Here is a 17,119-nt window from a genome sequence, read left to right as displayed (position 1 = left end):
CAGAGGAAAGATACTGAGCTTAAGATTCTTTCTAGTTATCCCAAAACCCTCACAGTCAGATTCACCTATGTGGAGATTACTCAACAAAATGGCCATACGGAAAAAGAGAGAGAACCAGAGGACTGCCACGAAGTGCTGGGAACAATGGAGTTATTAGGAAGAGATAGCAAAATATCATTGATTCACTGGAGAAAATGTTCCCGTTCTGATCCTCACATGCTGATACTACAGATGGACCCAGCTTAGCTGAGGCACGCTCTGTGCTTCAGCTGTTTACTTAAGCAGCACCGGGGTTCTCAGAAATAGTTGCTATGCCAACCAGCCCTAGGACTATATATACATTCATGACCGGGGCTTATTCTTAGGGCTTTGTTACCTCTCTTTCAAAAGTTTGAATCTCCTATTGCTAAACTGCTTGCATTCAAGCATCACAGCCTCCGAGAGGCAGCTTCCTTTTCCCGAGCAGGTGACAAACTCAAGTGGAGGTTTGCAGCCTAGGTTGAGCCACCCTTTGACGTCACAGTTTTATAGTCAGGGACCAGACTGCTCTATTTGCCCAGACCTCTGAAGATTCGGTGTTTAAATGATAAAGGGCAGTGCCTTTTGTCATCTACTATTAACTGTCACCTGTTCATGTGACCACAGAAGTTCTCAGAGGAGAAATAAAGCAAGCTTTTGAGGTGCCATGATTATCGTGCTTTTTCCATTTCTTTACCGCATTTTTAAGGGGACACATTTCAGAATAGTGTCAGCCAACAAATTTGGCCAATCAATCCACCTCAAGTCTCCAGCTAGAGCTGCATTTAAATAAACCTGTAATGTTGAAAGCTGAATAGAGAAAGCTCTTTAATTACCTTTTCTCCTGTTTCTGTTACTTTGATGGCTTTTGTTCAAATGCGTCTGAGTTTTCAGTCTGTTTATTTTATAATTATTGGATGATTACATGCAGCACTGCCGTTTCCATTAGATTTCGATGGCTGATAAAACCATTGTTGACAGGGAGCGCGCAAATGAACTTGGGGAAACCAGATTAGTAATGTTTGTGTTGCTGCATTTAAATAAAATGAAATGTCCTGGTAGCAGTGTGATCAAATCTGAAAATTTTGTTATAAAGAAAGAAAAAGCAGCTCTGTGAGAAATCAGGTTTTCAACAGAGAAGCTGTTTCCTGTTGAGACATCATTTTAAATCCTCAAGTGTGCAGCCATTTCTCCTTCAAACAGATTATAAAACCACAAAACAATCATATAATCTCTTCTAACAAGAGGTTTACAGCTAGACAGATTGCTTTAAAGGAGAAAGAAGTAAAAAGGAAGTCAAGATCTAAATACTGATAATACATGCTAAATCCATTTGAATTGATAAGGTAGAGGAAGCATGGTGATAAAGCTTAAGGGGTTAAGACTTTACGTTCACCCAAAGATCAATACCTAGGGAAGAAGAAAACTTGGAAACGTTTCCATCCCCAATTAACAACTAAAATCTACATGGCAGATGAGGCAAAGCAGAAACAGACAGGCTATTTCCCCAGAAACAGACCCTGCTCAAGCAGGGCTCAGGCTCGCTTTGTTATCGATGTAACAACTGTGCGAATGACAATCTTTAAGTGCTAAAATATTTGCAAAAAGGAATGAAAATCTGCTGTTTCTCTCAAGTCATTAAAGCAAAGCCAGAGAGTTGAAACAAAACAGAACCGCATATGGTTGGCCAAACTGAACAGAAACTAACATCCACGCAGGGCGCCTTAGCAGCCATGCTCCGTGGTTGGTGCTGTGCCACCACGACCCCTAAACTGCCAGTTTGGAACATGTCACCCATATAGCTGGTCAAGGACAGAGCTGGGATAAGGACCCAATGCCTCTGCTTTTGGCCATTTGGCAATGGCAGGCTATCTAGTTTGATTTCGTTTTGTACAACATTCACTTATTGCATCAGTCTACTGTTTCCTGCTCCTTACCATCTTCATTCAGCAGAATCCAGGATCTGACCTCTTCACCATGAAAGCTCAGCCAGGGCTGGAAGTGAGTGACCAGCACCACCTACCACCTACATGTTCACCTGGCCTGATGTTAAATGTCTTGGAGAACAAAACCTAGAATGGTTGACTACACTTCTGACCATTCATTGAGATGGTTTGAAATAATAGAATAACTCCAGCTAATAACTACAGAGTGCTTTCTATATGTCAGGCCCTTTTCTAAGATTATTATTGTATAGATAGCTCATTTAATCATCTCAACAACCTGAAAAGTTAAGTACTCTTATTTTCATCCTCCCTTTCTTACAGATAAGGAGCAAAGGGGCAGACAAATCTCTCAGCTACTAAGTTCAAAGAGCCAGATTCTGACCTAGGCAATCTTGCACCAGAGTCCACACTCCTACCTGATGATATTTACTGAGACTGTAAGGATAACTGAGTGTGCATATGATCGTGCATCATGCACATTTAAGTGGTGCTTGCATCTAATTGCATATCTCTGGTCCACTGAACAGTAAAACAAAATTGCTTTTCTCTTACCTATTGCTTTCCATGATTACCATTACTGATAGTTGGCCTGATAAAAATGTGTTTCTAATTGTTATTGAATGTATAGAATTGCCAACATTTCTATGTCCCAAATTTATGAATGATATATTTGTATCCAGTTTCACAAGTACATTGCTTGTATTCTCTACTTTCACACTAAAGGAAGCAGCTCTATAAAAATAACACCTGTTTGTAAAGTTTTCTATACCTACCTTTCGAATGGTGTACAGCATTGCATTTGGTCCTCCCAGCAAGTCAATGAAGTGACGTAGGTGTTATTTTCTCAGAACGAAGGGACAAAGGAGTAGGCATGGGAAAATCAAAGACAGTAGTCACCAGTATCTGTTCTGGAAAATACAAGAAGAAGAAATATCATGGAACCAGTAACTGAAAAAAGTTAAGCTAGCTTGCCCATACCAAGTCGAGTGCAAAGGATGGTTTTTCCTAGAGATGCCTATTAGCCAACAAATCACAGTGATTGTGTTCTGTATGTCATACCATGGGCTAGGGGGAGTTAGCTCAGGAGGAGAAACCAAACTCTCTAAACTTGAAGAGCTTCCAGTTTGAAAAAGAGACAGATGTATGTAAGTCAATATAATTTTTTTTAACGTTTATTTATTTTTGAGACAGAGAGAGACAGAGCATGAATGGGGGCGGGTCAGAGAGAGAGGGAGACCCAGAATCCAAAACAGGCTCCAGGCTCCGAGCTGTCAGCACAGAGCCAGATGCGGGGCTCAAACTCACCGACCGAGAGATCATGACCTGAGCCGAAGTCGGACGTTCAACCGACTGAGCCACCCAGGCGCCCCTGTAAGTCAATATAAATAAGAACAAGATTTCACATAGCTGCATTTTATGTGCCAGGGAGAGATGCCTGCAAACTCTCACTGCCTTCCAATGTTGTGAACACTTTCACTCCAACAGATGACCCACACGTGATTATTACTAAAGAAATTTTAAATGATTGAATTGTTATTGAGAAAAGAATAAATAGCATAGTAATAAAGTCACTGGAAGAATCTTGAAACAGATGGAAAAAGCTTTGTTTTCATGAGTACAATAACACTGTAGTTTGAGGAGCTGTTGTAATCCAGTCGCTGCTGGAAGTTGGAAGCCATTTAAAAAGTTTCCACTGTGTTAACTCAGGACCAAGGTCTGAAATGAAAACTAGTGATGGAGTTTGAGAGAGGCATGTGCTTACCCAGCAAGTCTAAGAAATCAGGAAGAGTAAGGACTGTGCCGCCTTGGTTTCTTATTTAGCAGTAGAGCAAGGTGGAGAAGAGGAAGATTTTTTAATGATAAAACTTCCCCATGGTATTTTGAATATGAAGATAACTGCCTTTCCCTGTTACGATCTTAGTCGCGTGTTTTTATACTGGTGATAGGTATGGCTTATTCATGCACTCTCATACTTGACCCCTTCCTCCCACTCCAAGTCTCACTAAACATCACACATTTACAATCACAGAAAAGAACAAAACAAGCCCTGATAGACTGGGTTAGGGCATACATGTGAGACCCGTCTGGGGAAAAGAAAGAGAGCTGGCTTTTATCAACACATTACAATGGAACAGACATCCCACCAAGAGTACCCAGATTCTAGGCCAAGGGGGTTATTTCAGGGGTCAGACTAAAATAGCTGCTTTTCTGCTTTTAATTTCAATTACCTATGACAGCCTACCTCAGCGCAGCCTACAAATGAATAATGATCCAGAAACTGAGAAGGTGTAAAAAGTTATGCATTTTGTCAGAATTTTGTTTAGTACACGTGGAGTTTAAAGTCTTACTATTCAGTAGTGGCCTTAAGACAGCATGCCAATTTCTCTGGATGTCTGTTTCTTCACCTGCAAAAGACTGGATTGAATTGGGAAAGATATCTGCTCCAAGGAGATGAGCTAAAACTCTGTGATGCCAGCACTGCGGCATGACTAAATAGTCCACAATATCTTGCATTTCAGTGACGTGATTCACTCAAGCTATTGTCTCATCATGTAATAAAGGCAGTTGGTCCAGTAAACAGTATTTCTGTTTAATATTTAAAGACCCAAACACTTAGTTTGGTGTAGTATTACTAGCATTTTGTTTATTGAAAAGTCTGCTTTTCTGCTTCTTCTCAAATGTAATAGTTTGTTCACATGGAATTTTCAGAAGAAGGATGGGGAATTATCCAAAGGAAGAAAGATAGCCTATATTCTGTTTCAAGTCAGATTCATATTTTAAGCTTCACCGTTGCATTTTAAGTCTTGCAGGACGTATTGGTAATCAAACTGCAAAATATCTAGGAAAAAAATCAAATCACCTCCTTTTTCTCCTCTCCTACCTCTTTTTTAGAGGAGATGGGACAAGGGAAGGGAGAAGAAATGAGACGAAAGGAAGGGAGAGGAAAATCTTTTCCAGATTTCAAACTATCACAATCCAAATGAAAGGTCTTGCCATTCTTGCCTTTTAAGCAGTCGGAGTTTGGAGTCAAGCCCTTCTCGAGGGCATGTTTCTTGCCCTCCTCCTCTGTACTGATTGCACCTCTGTAATCTCCCCACTCAGTTCTGTTTTCTTAGTGCTCCCTCTGCCCTCAGCATCTCTGCTGTGATTGCTCTGGCCTTGTTGGCTCCCGCCAAGCTACCTCTGCTCCTCCCTTATCCTCTTCCTCCATTTCAGTAACCCCTTTCAGTGCCCTCCTCCGCTCCCCCCCTCACCCTTGTGATCTTTCTGGTCTCTGCAGCTTTTCCTATGATCACTCTCCTCAGTTTTTCTCTGTGATTTCTCTGCCCTCTCTGGCTCTCTCAGCTTTCTTTAGAACTCAGCAAACCTCATAAGGTTCAGAGATTAATTTCAGTTTGGATAAGCACCCAAACTTGTGAGTGCGTATGCCAGTTCTTTACTGAAACTCTTTGGATCTAAAATCTCGCTGGGAAGGCCAGCCTTATAAAAGTTTAAGTATTTGGAGTTTTATCAAGAGAATAATTTCCCCTCAAACCCTGGTCTTTCTGCTTCTTATTTGGGGGAAGGTGAAAAGACAATGGCTATTGTTCACTCTGCACAGTTTATCTTCTTTCATTTGACGTGGGCTATGCATGATTAGAAAACACAGCAGGACCCTGAGAAGGGATGCAAACAACCATTTTTGATTCATTCAGTAAAGACTTATTTGATGCCTACTATGTGCTGGAAATGCAGAAAGCTGGACTTTACTTCAATCTCCACGAGATACTTCTAGATTTACCTTCCATAAACATACTTTACAGATTGGATACTTTGTGTGACCTTAGATTGGAGATGTCAAAAATGTTACCTCATAAGTCTCTCTACCATTCTTGTTCCACTGCCTAGATTTTAATTTAAAGATTGGATATTATTACTTACTTCCTGTTACTTTAAAATGTGTATTTCTATTATTCCTATCACAGGGCATCTTAGGTGCTTTTAAATCAAAAGTTTTCATGGACTCTCCCTTTCTGGGTCAAATCCATACCATACAGAATAAAAGATGAATGGAATGGCAAAAGTAATTCTTTTTGCTTGATGTTTCCATCCAATACCAAGTACACTTCTGTGTTTCTCTTCTTTTACAAAAATTTCTTAGGAAAATTGGAAAACCGAATCTTTATAGTCAACACTAAACCAGATTGCGTAATCTGAAAATATTTGAAATGTTGAGCCAAAGGGTAAACTCTTTTATCCTACTAATATTTGGATATTTTCTCTTCTATCCCTCTGTTATAAGAATCTCAAACCAGCGATTCATGGGCCATGGCTGCCAAAAGATGTGTTTTATTTGCCTGTAAAATATTTTTAGATTTGTATATGAATTCTCTTGCAGTCTGATAATCCCCATTCTGCCACACTCTCCAGTAATATCTATTGTTACATTCATGTTATACTTCATACATTTACATACTCACCTGTTCCACAGGCATTTGGTTTATGGTTCCTAAGTAAAGTTGGACAAAATGGGAGTGAGATTTGGAGGGACATGAGCTTTTGATAATAGCTCAAAGCATCCTAACAATAGGTTTGCTTGAAATGGAGTAAGAAGATGAAAAGCTTGATTAAGGCTCATTCTCCCACACCTACATATGGATGAATGAACAGGGTGACCTGAAGGAAGGAAGCCATCCTATTTTGTTGATAATTCACAGGAGAGCCTTCTGCAATGTTTGGGATGAGTAAGCCTGCATACCTAGAAGAATTCTCTCCTTTAGTAGACACTAGCAGGGATACGCACATTCCCTTAAAGATGAAGATGTTGCTTTCAACTTGGCTCAGGATCAGGAAAATAGTATTTATAATTAATCTCTTAAATCAAATTGCATGGATTCTTTAGACTGTCTTTTATGGTTTGGTAAGGTAATGTCTGAGTAAAATGGCAGTGGAATTACAAGAATTTGTCCATTTCCTCAATTTTGGCAAGATCCTACCTATGTAGAAACTGTCACTGACAATTGCAAATGCTTCGAGGAAATCAAGGGCCAGAAGTAAGTTGAACCCAGACTGGATATGATACTTCTTTACTTGCTCTGTGTAGCCATCTCACTTGAATTCTGTATCAGGATCTTAAATTATGTTTCTAGTTTGAAAGAGGACAGGGTGGTGTGCAGTACAGGATTAACCTTGTCCAGACCAAGGTTTGGTGTTTGCCATCAGCTCTTGGAAAGTAATCTCTGAACCTCTGAAATGTTGTTTCTGATAAGAATGTCTTTGTTCACCATTGGGATTTGAGCCATGCGAGATAGACTATGGTAACAAAGTGATTTCTGGCGGAGAGCTTTGTTCCATACGGTATCAGCTGAACCTCTGCAGGGGCTGGAGACTAAGTTTAGCTACATGGATGATCAACTGTGTCTTTGTGATCAAGCCCCAATAAAACTCTGGCCACCAAGGATCAAGTAAACTGGTTGGCAATACTCCATGTGTATTGCCACACAGTGTTGTTGAGAGAAACAGAGGCTGTCCACACAACTCCACTGGGAGACCACAGGGAGCACCATGCCTTATATCCTGGATCCTGCCCTATTGGACTCTTCCTTGTGTTAAATTTTATTTGCATCCTTTCGCTGTAACAAACCGTAAGTATAACAGCTTTTCTGAGTTCTGTGAGTCCTTCTAGTGAATTATTGAACTTGAGGATGATCTTGGGGAACTCAGAACTTGCACTTGGTGTCAGAAGTGAGGGTGATCTTGGGGAACTCCTGAAACTGCAGGTGGAGAGGGGTGGAAGGATTAGGGAAGAATCTATTATGTCTCCAGCATGTCTGCAGTGAATTTCTGAGGCCTTTATCCTTACAGAATCCCGCTGTTGTCAGAAGACAGAGTGTCCTCAGACTTTGAGTCCTTATCCAGCTCACAGAAAGGGGTCTGGGCATCCATGAAAGCTAGCCCAAATTTCTAAGCAACAACACATGGATTCTTCTCCATCTCCCCCGACCTTGGCCCTACCAAGAGAAAGAAAGGAAAGCCAGCCAGCTCCTCTTTCTTTCCTGCTCAGCGTCTTATTCTGTAATTTTTTCTAAACCTGCTTCTCAATATCATCTCATTAAGGAAAAAGATAATTACCATATTAACATCTTGCCTCCCAACACTTAGTGGAGTCACAAGCATTTAACTTCACACTTAAAAGAAATGGGTACCAAGGTATCTGACACCTATTATTCAAATGCAAATCTCCTAGTCTAGCTGAAAACTCAGTTTCTTTTCATTTCTGACTACAAAGAACAGATGGCATTTTCAGGGAACTGATCTAAAATTGCCTGTGGGACTGGAGGAAAAAATACAGGTATGTGTATAGATCCACCTTAGAAAGTAACAAATTATATTTGGAAAATAGACATCTAGACTAATTCCACCTGCGATACTAATAACATGCTGCCAAACACTGGAAAAGCTCTTTCCGTACCTAGCACTTCCCTTTTTAGTATAAGGCTGTGAGCCCTAGAGAGAAATACAGGATGCCCAATGGCACACACCCAGGGATTCCTCCCTCCCAGTACATGGTCCGCACAATAATCAAAAGGCACCACAAGTGGGGAACACAGGACAGACTCCAGGGTGGCCGCTGCTCCTATTCCAACCACTTAGTGAAGGATTGCCAAGTAGCTGTCACTATGCAGAGCGCATACATTATCTCCTTTAATCTTCCAACAGCCCTGGAGGGAGAAGGTGTTATTCTTCCCATTTTCAGAGATGAGGAATCCAAAGTTTAGAGATGCTAATGGGCCTGCCCAAGATCACAAAGCTAGCCACAGCCAAATCCGCATTCGAGCCCAGCTCTGTCCACCTAAAAACACTTTTTAATCTCTGCACATTCGGCATTCTGGTTAATTATAGACTCTGATTATAGCAATTTATCCTATATATCATTAACGGATTGCTAATTTTCAAAGAATTAAAGTCCAGGAAAAGACCCTTAAGACTAAAAGTACTAAAATTATATAGAATATAATCAAATTTTTCTTGGATGTTTCAGATGATACGTTAAGCCCTGGTAATGTCTCAGGTGCATCATCCTACAGAAGAGTGATTGTGCTAATGAAGTGTAGGTCAAAAGAATAACAGATAAATCAGCTTCCACTTACACATAATCACTATCCTAATTCTCATAAATACTTTTGCAGAGTTCATGATGTAGTGATCTACTAACTTTTTTTCAATTCAAGTTAACAAATCTTTATCTAGTGCTTTCTCTGTGCCAAGCCCTGTGGTAAGCTCTGGGCAGCAGTAATAAGCGTGATATAATGCCCGTCCTTAAGGAGGACACATTCTGACTTTGGAACACTCCATTATCCCCCTTGCAATAGAATTACCTTGTCAATATTTAATTGGCTGTAAGTGGAATATTAACAGCAGCAGATCTACATTTTAAAAAATTACCACTGGTATGTCCACTGATGTTGTAAAGGTGACTAAATACTATTTTTCTCTTCTCTTCTGCATGCTACCTTTTTAAATGAGCTATAACTACCTCCCATGTCACCCAAGCTTTTTTAGAAACTCACCCCCTTCCGCCCGCCACCCCCCCCCACACACTCCCCTTAGTAAATAAATCATTCGGTATGGTAGTTGTTGGTGGCAATATCTGGCATCTACCACCGATGCATATTCACAGGGATTTTGCAAAAATCTCTCTTACGACTCTTGGGAGGGAAAGGAAGCAGGGAACAAAGGCAGAAGGAAGGGAGGAAAGGAGCATAACCTTCCCTTTGGCAGATGTCTGGGAAAAGGAGACTCTTTATGAGATCACTGCATCAAAGGGAAGTAAGAAGTTTCTGGGCTGCCAGTCACAAAGCCACCAAAAACTCACTTTTAATGAAAAAAGAAACTGTTAACTCCTGCACTGTTGTAAAATACTTACCAAAGACACCTTCCCTGCTAAGTGCCATTCATTTCAGGAGTGAAATGCTGTAACAGAGAAAAATGCCCAGGGCAACTGGGAACCAGAGAAGGAGGGAAGTGTGTGGTTCAACTGTCCCTGTAGGGGAGGGAAAGCAAAGTGTCTCTTTCCTTGACAGCTACCCCACTTAACTACTGTGCAGTCAGCCCTATTTGGCACCAGTGAAAATTCAGCCTTCCAGCAGATTCCCTGCCATCTGCCTTATGACTCCCAGTCTACAGTCAACACACCTTGAATGCTTAAAATCTGCAACACTCCCAAGGGCTGCCTTTTTGGGGCAATTAGACGATCCATGGAAAGAAAATCTTTACTTTGCCACTTGGCTTCAGTTTCCAAATTGAGTCGAAATTCTGGAAGCGAATTCAGATAAACATTATTTCCTGATTTTTTCTTCTTCACCTTGGTGTTTTTTTAGTACCCATAGCCAGCGGCCATGGAAGCTGAGGGAGTGACAAATGGCCGTCGGGAAGACTTGAGTCTCCAGGAAATCAGCAGAGACGTCATTCAACTGACAAGGCAAAAAAGGGAGAAATGAAAACAGAAACAAAATAAGCTCAGTTTTTGGCCCCAGGGCTCTACCAGGTATCTGCCAATTTATTCACCCTGAAATCTGAAGAGATTCCAGATGGAAATGTTTTCTTTTTTTTATTATTATTATCTCTTTACTTTATCGGGATGTTAGTGGTTACTATTTGAAAGTTTCCTTGTATAGGGTTAAGAAAGAAGCTAAGACAATTGCTCAAAATCTATGAAGAGAAGTGGGAAAGCTTGGACATTTACTCACTTAGATCACTAGAGTATACATCTCAGTAAAGCCAAGATCTGCTCTTCCGAAATGTATCCATCTTCCACATGAAGGAAAGGCAGGCATTTCGAATTTTTTTTTTTTTTTTTGGTTCAACATTGTTTTTCATAGGATTGAATACAAGCAAAAAATATCTTCCTGATCCATTTGGATTCTAGCTGTGACCATGCTGAATGACTTATGCACTAGTCCAGGCAAGGCCTGGAAATGTAGATAATTGGTATCTTTGCAATGTGAAAAGTCTGGTGGACAGTGGGATGGATGTTAGAAATCATGTTTTGTTTTTTTAAGGAATCTATTTTTTTTTTAATGTTTATTCATGTTTGAGAGAGAGTGTGTGTGAATGGGGAAGGAGCAGAGAGAGAGGGGGACAGAGTATCTGAAGCGAGCTCTGTGCTGACAGCAGCTAGCCCAATGCTGGGCTTGAACTCACAGAGTGTGAGATCATGACCAGAGTTGGAGGCTTAACTGACTGAGCCACCCAGGTGGCCCTGTTAGAAATCATTCTTTGATGTCAAACTACTATCATCCTTCCCACAGTTTTTTTTTTTTTTTTTCCTCATGACTCTCTGGTAATTTTTATCTACTCCCCCTTGTTAAATGCTTCCTCTGAAGATAGACTAATAAACTCCTTAAACCTTTTCAGTTAAGATCCACATTTATCAGATTCATAGCTATACTCATTTTCTTAGGCACATACTTGAAGCGATCATCAGCTCAGATATAAATAATGACTGTGAACAACTGTATTTTTCAATACAGTATTTAAAAATACACTAAAGCTGAAACAAAAGTTTCCTAGTTAAAATAGGAAGTGACCTAGTTTCAACCAAAAATATATTCACATCATACCACACCTATGTTCCAAGGACAGTTCGCTAATTTCTTAAACACATTTAAAACGCAACATGTTTTTCTATAGCCTCTTAACATGTATTTCAATCACTTCCATTCAGAATGAAACTTAGATTGGCTTTACAATCAATACTCATCTTCCATTCTTTTTTAGATTTTTTAGAGACAAGAATTATTTCTCTATGTTGAAAGACTCTTACTCGCATTAAGAATTTCTACTCTGTCAGAATCCAGATCAAAAGGCACAGGCATGGTAACATTTTTTTAACCGAAAACTGAGTGAATGATCCCAAATGTATGGCTTGTACTTATCAACTTTCAATTCAGAGTCCTAGACCAGCAAACAGTGTCTCCCCAGCTTCTTGTTCCCTGTTGCATTTGTGCGGTTTCTCTCATTAGCAGTTCCCAGAAGCTAGAAGTGAGTTCCACAGAAGGGACTGATGCTTTGAACTCAATAGGTTTCTTCAGGGTAAAATTTTACACCAGGGCTCCAATTAGAACCTAAGGCTGATTACTTGCGTTTATAGGTCTCCTGTCTAAATCCTAGCTCTCTTCATCACTGGGTCGATGTTTCTTCACTAGATGATTAATTGTAGGAACATTTCCATGGTTCCTCTTTAGAGGTCTTCTATTGCTTTGGGGGAAACTCTAAGGGTTTTGCTTTAGCAAACGAAGAAAATGCCTATGAGTGTGAGCTCTGGAGCTACCCTGCCTCGATTTATAACCCAACAATATCACTTACCAAGTGTCACCTTGAGCGAGTTGCTAATCTTTTCAAAATCTTAGATTCCTTATGCATTAAATATAAATACTTGTACTGACTTTAAGGATTTCCTTTAATGATTAAATAATCTGTATAAAACCTGACAACACTAAAATATTGAGTACAGCACTCAAAATAGCAGATATTATAAGCTATTATTATGTATATTAATATATATATATTATTAGTTTTTTCTGGTTCACTGGAGTCTCATCAGGGTGTAACACAAATTGTATCTTGAAAATCTCTCTAAAGTAGTATGTATTCTTTTACGTGCAGAGTCTTGAAAAGACATCATCTGCAGGAAACTGTCACCGCTCCCATTGATATCTTTTCTGTGTGTCTTAGGTCACTTACTGCATGCAGACACCTGCAACTCTCTGATAAGGATTTTTCATCTGGCAGTGGGAGCACCCTCAGTCTTTGGTTGGGGTCAACAAGAAGTCCGGAGGTTAATGTCTCTCTGAATCCTCAAACAACGACAAACAAGGAGTTGAACGGTAAATATCACTGCTTCCTTGGCCATCAGTTGGGATAAATGAGACATGTTCTCATTGTCTTCTGGAGTTCCCTTGAGGGGCTGAGCTCTAGATATCCTCAGAGATAACCAGCACAGGGTATATTTTTTATTGTCTTCATTCTCTTTCCTGATTTATGTCTCCACTTTCCCAGTATTTCAAGGGATGACCTCCCAAATTCATTAGTTAGACTTGAACCCTTATCTCAGAATCAGCGTCTGGGGAACCCAAACCAAGACATCTTTAGAGAAATCCATTATAGCCACGTTTTCATTCAATGAATATGGAAACAAATTATTCCTCTTTGGTTGGGAACTTGGTAATACAATTGACTTGGTTTAAAGATTATATACGATAGGGGCGCCTGGGTGGCGCAGTCGGTTAAGCCTCCGACTTCAGCCAGGTCACGATCTCGCGGTCCGTGAGTTCGAGCCCCGCGTCAGGCTCTGGGCTGATGGCTCAGAGCCTGGAGCCTGTTTCCGATTCTGTGTCTTCCTCTCTCTCTGCCCCTCCCCCATTCATGCTCTGTCTCTCTCTGTCCCAAAAATAAATAAACGTTGAAAAAAAAATTATATACGATATACACGTGTATACATGTATGTGTGTATGTATTCTTAGAGTTGAAACCATAGTGGAGCTCAACAGTGTGGTTCTGCCTTCCCATTCCAACTTCCAGAAGTTTCTCCATTCCTCTAAAAGTTTCATGTAGAATATGGGTCTTAGATCTTCCTCTTCTCTTCCCTTCTTGAAAAAACTTCACCTCAGAGCAGTAGCTGAGGCCAGATGATGCAGGTAGCTTTGCATGGGAAAGGAGGGAAGCCAAAACAGCAGCACATGGGCATTTAGAACATAAGTAAGATGAGAACAGCTGAAGGACTGGGGGAGGCGGTCTAGAATGGCAAGTTGGAACCCATGTAGAACATATCTAGCAGGCAGATTATTGTTTCTAAATACTATTTGTTGTAAAAGGAACCAGGGCTGATTCCATCATTGAGGCTGGAAAACTTCAAGAAAATCTTGTGGCCAGGATGAAGTGGTCAAGGAATGATGGAAATGTGTCAAAAAAGGAGACAGGGGTCATCTGGAAGAGCTCCTACTGGTCAAACCTGAGATGATTTAAGCATCGAAAGAAATACTATAGTAGCAAATTATAACTGTTGAACAAAATATAAATCTGTGAGTTCATATAGATATTAACTAATTAAATTTGATGAAAAACAGGATATTTACAAAATCCTAAATTACCTCCCACACAAAACACTTAATTACAAAGAGAAAAAGAGTAATATTGCTGTGGAGAGCCTTGGCAGACACTACCTTACTCAAGTGATCAAACTTAATAACATTAATAATGGAACAAATCAAAATTTTATAAAAAAGGAGAGGATGCAATAAGAGACTTTACCACGGTGATATTCCTACTGAAGATGATATTCATGAAAAAAATCATGCAGAAATATTTATAAAACATAAAATTGAACGACATTTCACGAAATTCCTGACATTCAAAAATATTAGGTCATAAAACTTGAGGAAGAACTGACAAACTTTTCCAGACTGAAGGGGACTAAAAGATACAACAGCAAAAGGCTGTTTTTTTTTTTTTTTTTTTTTTTTTATTTTACATATGTTATTTTACATAATTCTTCCTGGACTCTTCCTATAATGGACATAATGGAGAAACTTAAATAGGGTCTAAAGATGAGATAGTAGCAATGCTCATTTCCTGATTTTGATGGATACAATTTGGTTATACTGGAAGAAGCCCTTCTATATAGGAAATACACACAAAAATATGACACTTACTCTCACATGGCACAGGGTAAAAAAAGGTATATTTGCACTATTCTTAATTTTTTTCTGTAAATTTAAATCTTTTTCTACTATAGTACTCAGAGAAAATACCTACAGCTACTGTTATCTAGAGATATTCCTCGAAAAATCAGTAAATTGCCACACGACCCCAGTCAACAAGCTCTATCAACAAAACACAGGTTTTGCCAGGTTTTCAGTGCCTCACACTAAAGTATGACTGATCAACTATGTGTCAGCAAACTTTTGTGGAAGAATTACACCATGCCAAAAGAAACCAGTAAAAGACAAAAGAATTCAGAAGAAAACAATATGCATAGGAAAAAGAAAGGATTATTTCATTTTTTTTTAAACCATATTATGGAGCATTCACAGGTTTGCCACAAAGTCCCCACATGCAATCGTTACTGTTTTTTTGAAAGAGCTTTACCATTTTCAAGACAAATTTTGATTTTCCCCATGTTCTTCTAGACATACTCTCCCATGTTGATAGTTGAAATTTACTAAAGCAATAGGCAATTTTATTTTTAACAGATTTGATAGAGCTGAAAATCATGAATCAAACCTAAGTTTACTATCCAGGCTTTAGAATCAGACAGGCTTGGGTTTGAATCATAATCTACCAATCATATTGGATGTACCTCCTGATTCCTCTTTCCTCATTGGCAAATTGTAATAATAATACCTATCTTCACTGCATGGATGTGAAAAGTAAGTAACTTTCCCTAGCACATAAAAGGTGCTTATGAAATGGTGCTATTGACAATGTTATGATCATTCACCATGAGCTTCTCATCTATAGGTCTTTGTTCTGGAAGAGGCCCTGAGCTCATCATTTGGCTTGATCATGCTCTGTCAAAGAATGCCCATCAAATGTTCTCTGATCACTCCACTGTATTTATCACACTTAGTCCACAAACTGCTATCTATGCCCAATTTCCTAGTTATTAGACTATTGTCTCTCCACATCAAAACCTATTCTATACTGTTTGGTAATACTAAGGCTGAGACTCTAAAAATGTTCCTTTGGGGCGCCTGGGTGGCTCAATCAGTTAAGTGTCCGACTTTGGCTCAGGTCATGGTCTAACCCCTCATGAGTTCCAACCCCACATCTGGCTCTGTGCTGACAGCTCAGAGCCTGGAGCCTGCTTCAGATTCTGTGTCTCCCTCTCTCTCTCTGCCCCTCCCCCACTCACACTTTGTCTCTCTCTTCATAAATAAACAGTAAAAAAAAATTTTTTTAATAATAAAAACATTCCTTTGCTTTGCCAGTGGCTGCCTGTTCAGCTCTGCCACAAGGGGGCTCTAGAGGGAGACTGTTCCTTCCTGTTTGCATCCTATTGCCCTTTTGGTTTTCTGTCATTGCTTTACTTTCCTCTTTGTGTTACTCTAGCAACCCTTCTTCATCCTGACAGTAGCTGTTTGTCCCAGTATAGTAGTTGACTGCAGTTTGCAACACTCAAAGCACCCAGCCATGCCACAACCCTCAGAGACAGCAGCTCTGCCCAGCCCTTCCTCCAAGCCACTTAGCATTTAATAATGGCAACCCCTTCCTTCTCTCTACATCCCTAGGGTTGTGCTTACTGTTCTCGTTTTGTCTTTTCCTTTCTTCAGTACCTGTTAACAATAGATCTCAAACAATTCTTTGTTTCCATTTTTTGTTCTATTAAAATAACAAGTGTGTATTTTACCTCTAGACTGAACTCTGAGTGATATGTATACATTATGCAGCCTTCTTGGATTCCTCTTCAGACTCTATTCCAGTATCCCCTCTATGAATAATCTTATGCCACAAACATGTTTTTTACCATCCCATTAGACATGGGCATTTCTCAAATAACTTTGATCTCCATGACTACTGTTCATAGCCCTCTTTCAAAGAAACACTGGTCACCACATCTGATATTTCCACTCATGACTGCTAGCCCTTTGGAAACAGACACATGCTTGTACCTGGGTGCTACCAACTGTTTCTCCTAGCTTCTTACCTCTCTGAAACAACACCTATAAAAGGTTCTTGAGTCAGCCTCACAACATAGCAGAGAAAATTGTTGAAACCAAAGATAGTAGAGATAGGTAGACAGAACTGTATGTATCATCATCACTTATTCTCCCTCTCTTCTGTTTCGCCCATCTCCAAGTCACTCTACAGCGGTTGTATTTTTTTTTTCAAATATCATTTTCATCTTAGCACTGCCTTCCTCAAGAATGATTCCCTACTGATACAGGTGTGCTGCTCTGAAGTGACACATGCACCCCAATGTTTATAGCAGCACTGTCAACAATGGCCAAAGTATGGAAAGAGACCAAATGTCCACTGATGGATGAATGGATAAAGAAGATGTGGTGTGTGTATATATATATATATATATATATATATATATATATATATATATAATATACATATATATGTATATGTAATGTAATACGTAATGTATATGTATATGTAATACACAC

General features: G+C 39.7%; 1 long non-coding RNA gene across 6 annotated transcripts in view; it reads right to left on the bottom strand.

Annotated features, from left to right (window-relative positions):
• LOC147584729 (uncharacterized) overlaps window positions 1-17,119 on the bottom strand; it is a 159,271-nt gene that overhangs the window by 128,275 nt on the left and 13,877 nt on the right. For all 6 annotated transcript variants that reach the window (XR_015252723.1, XR_015252720.1, XR_015252724.1 and 3 more), the window contains one exon: window positions 2,738-2,872. This is a non-coding gene — a long non-coding RNA (uncharacterized LOC147584729). The remainder of the gene's footprint in view (window positions 1-2,737; window positions 2,873-17,119) is intronic.

The sequence above is a fragment of the Puma concolor genome, chromosome A1, assembly GCF_028749965.1.
Source record: "Puma concolor isolate L17-30 chromosome A1, mPumCon1.1.hap2, whole genome shotgun sequence".
In the NCBI taxonomy this organism is placed as follows: Eukaryota; Metazoa; Chordata; class Mammalia; order Carnivora; family Felidae; genus Puma; species Puma concolor.
This window is presented reverse-complemented; position numbering and strand designations above follow the sequence as displayed.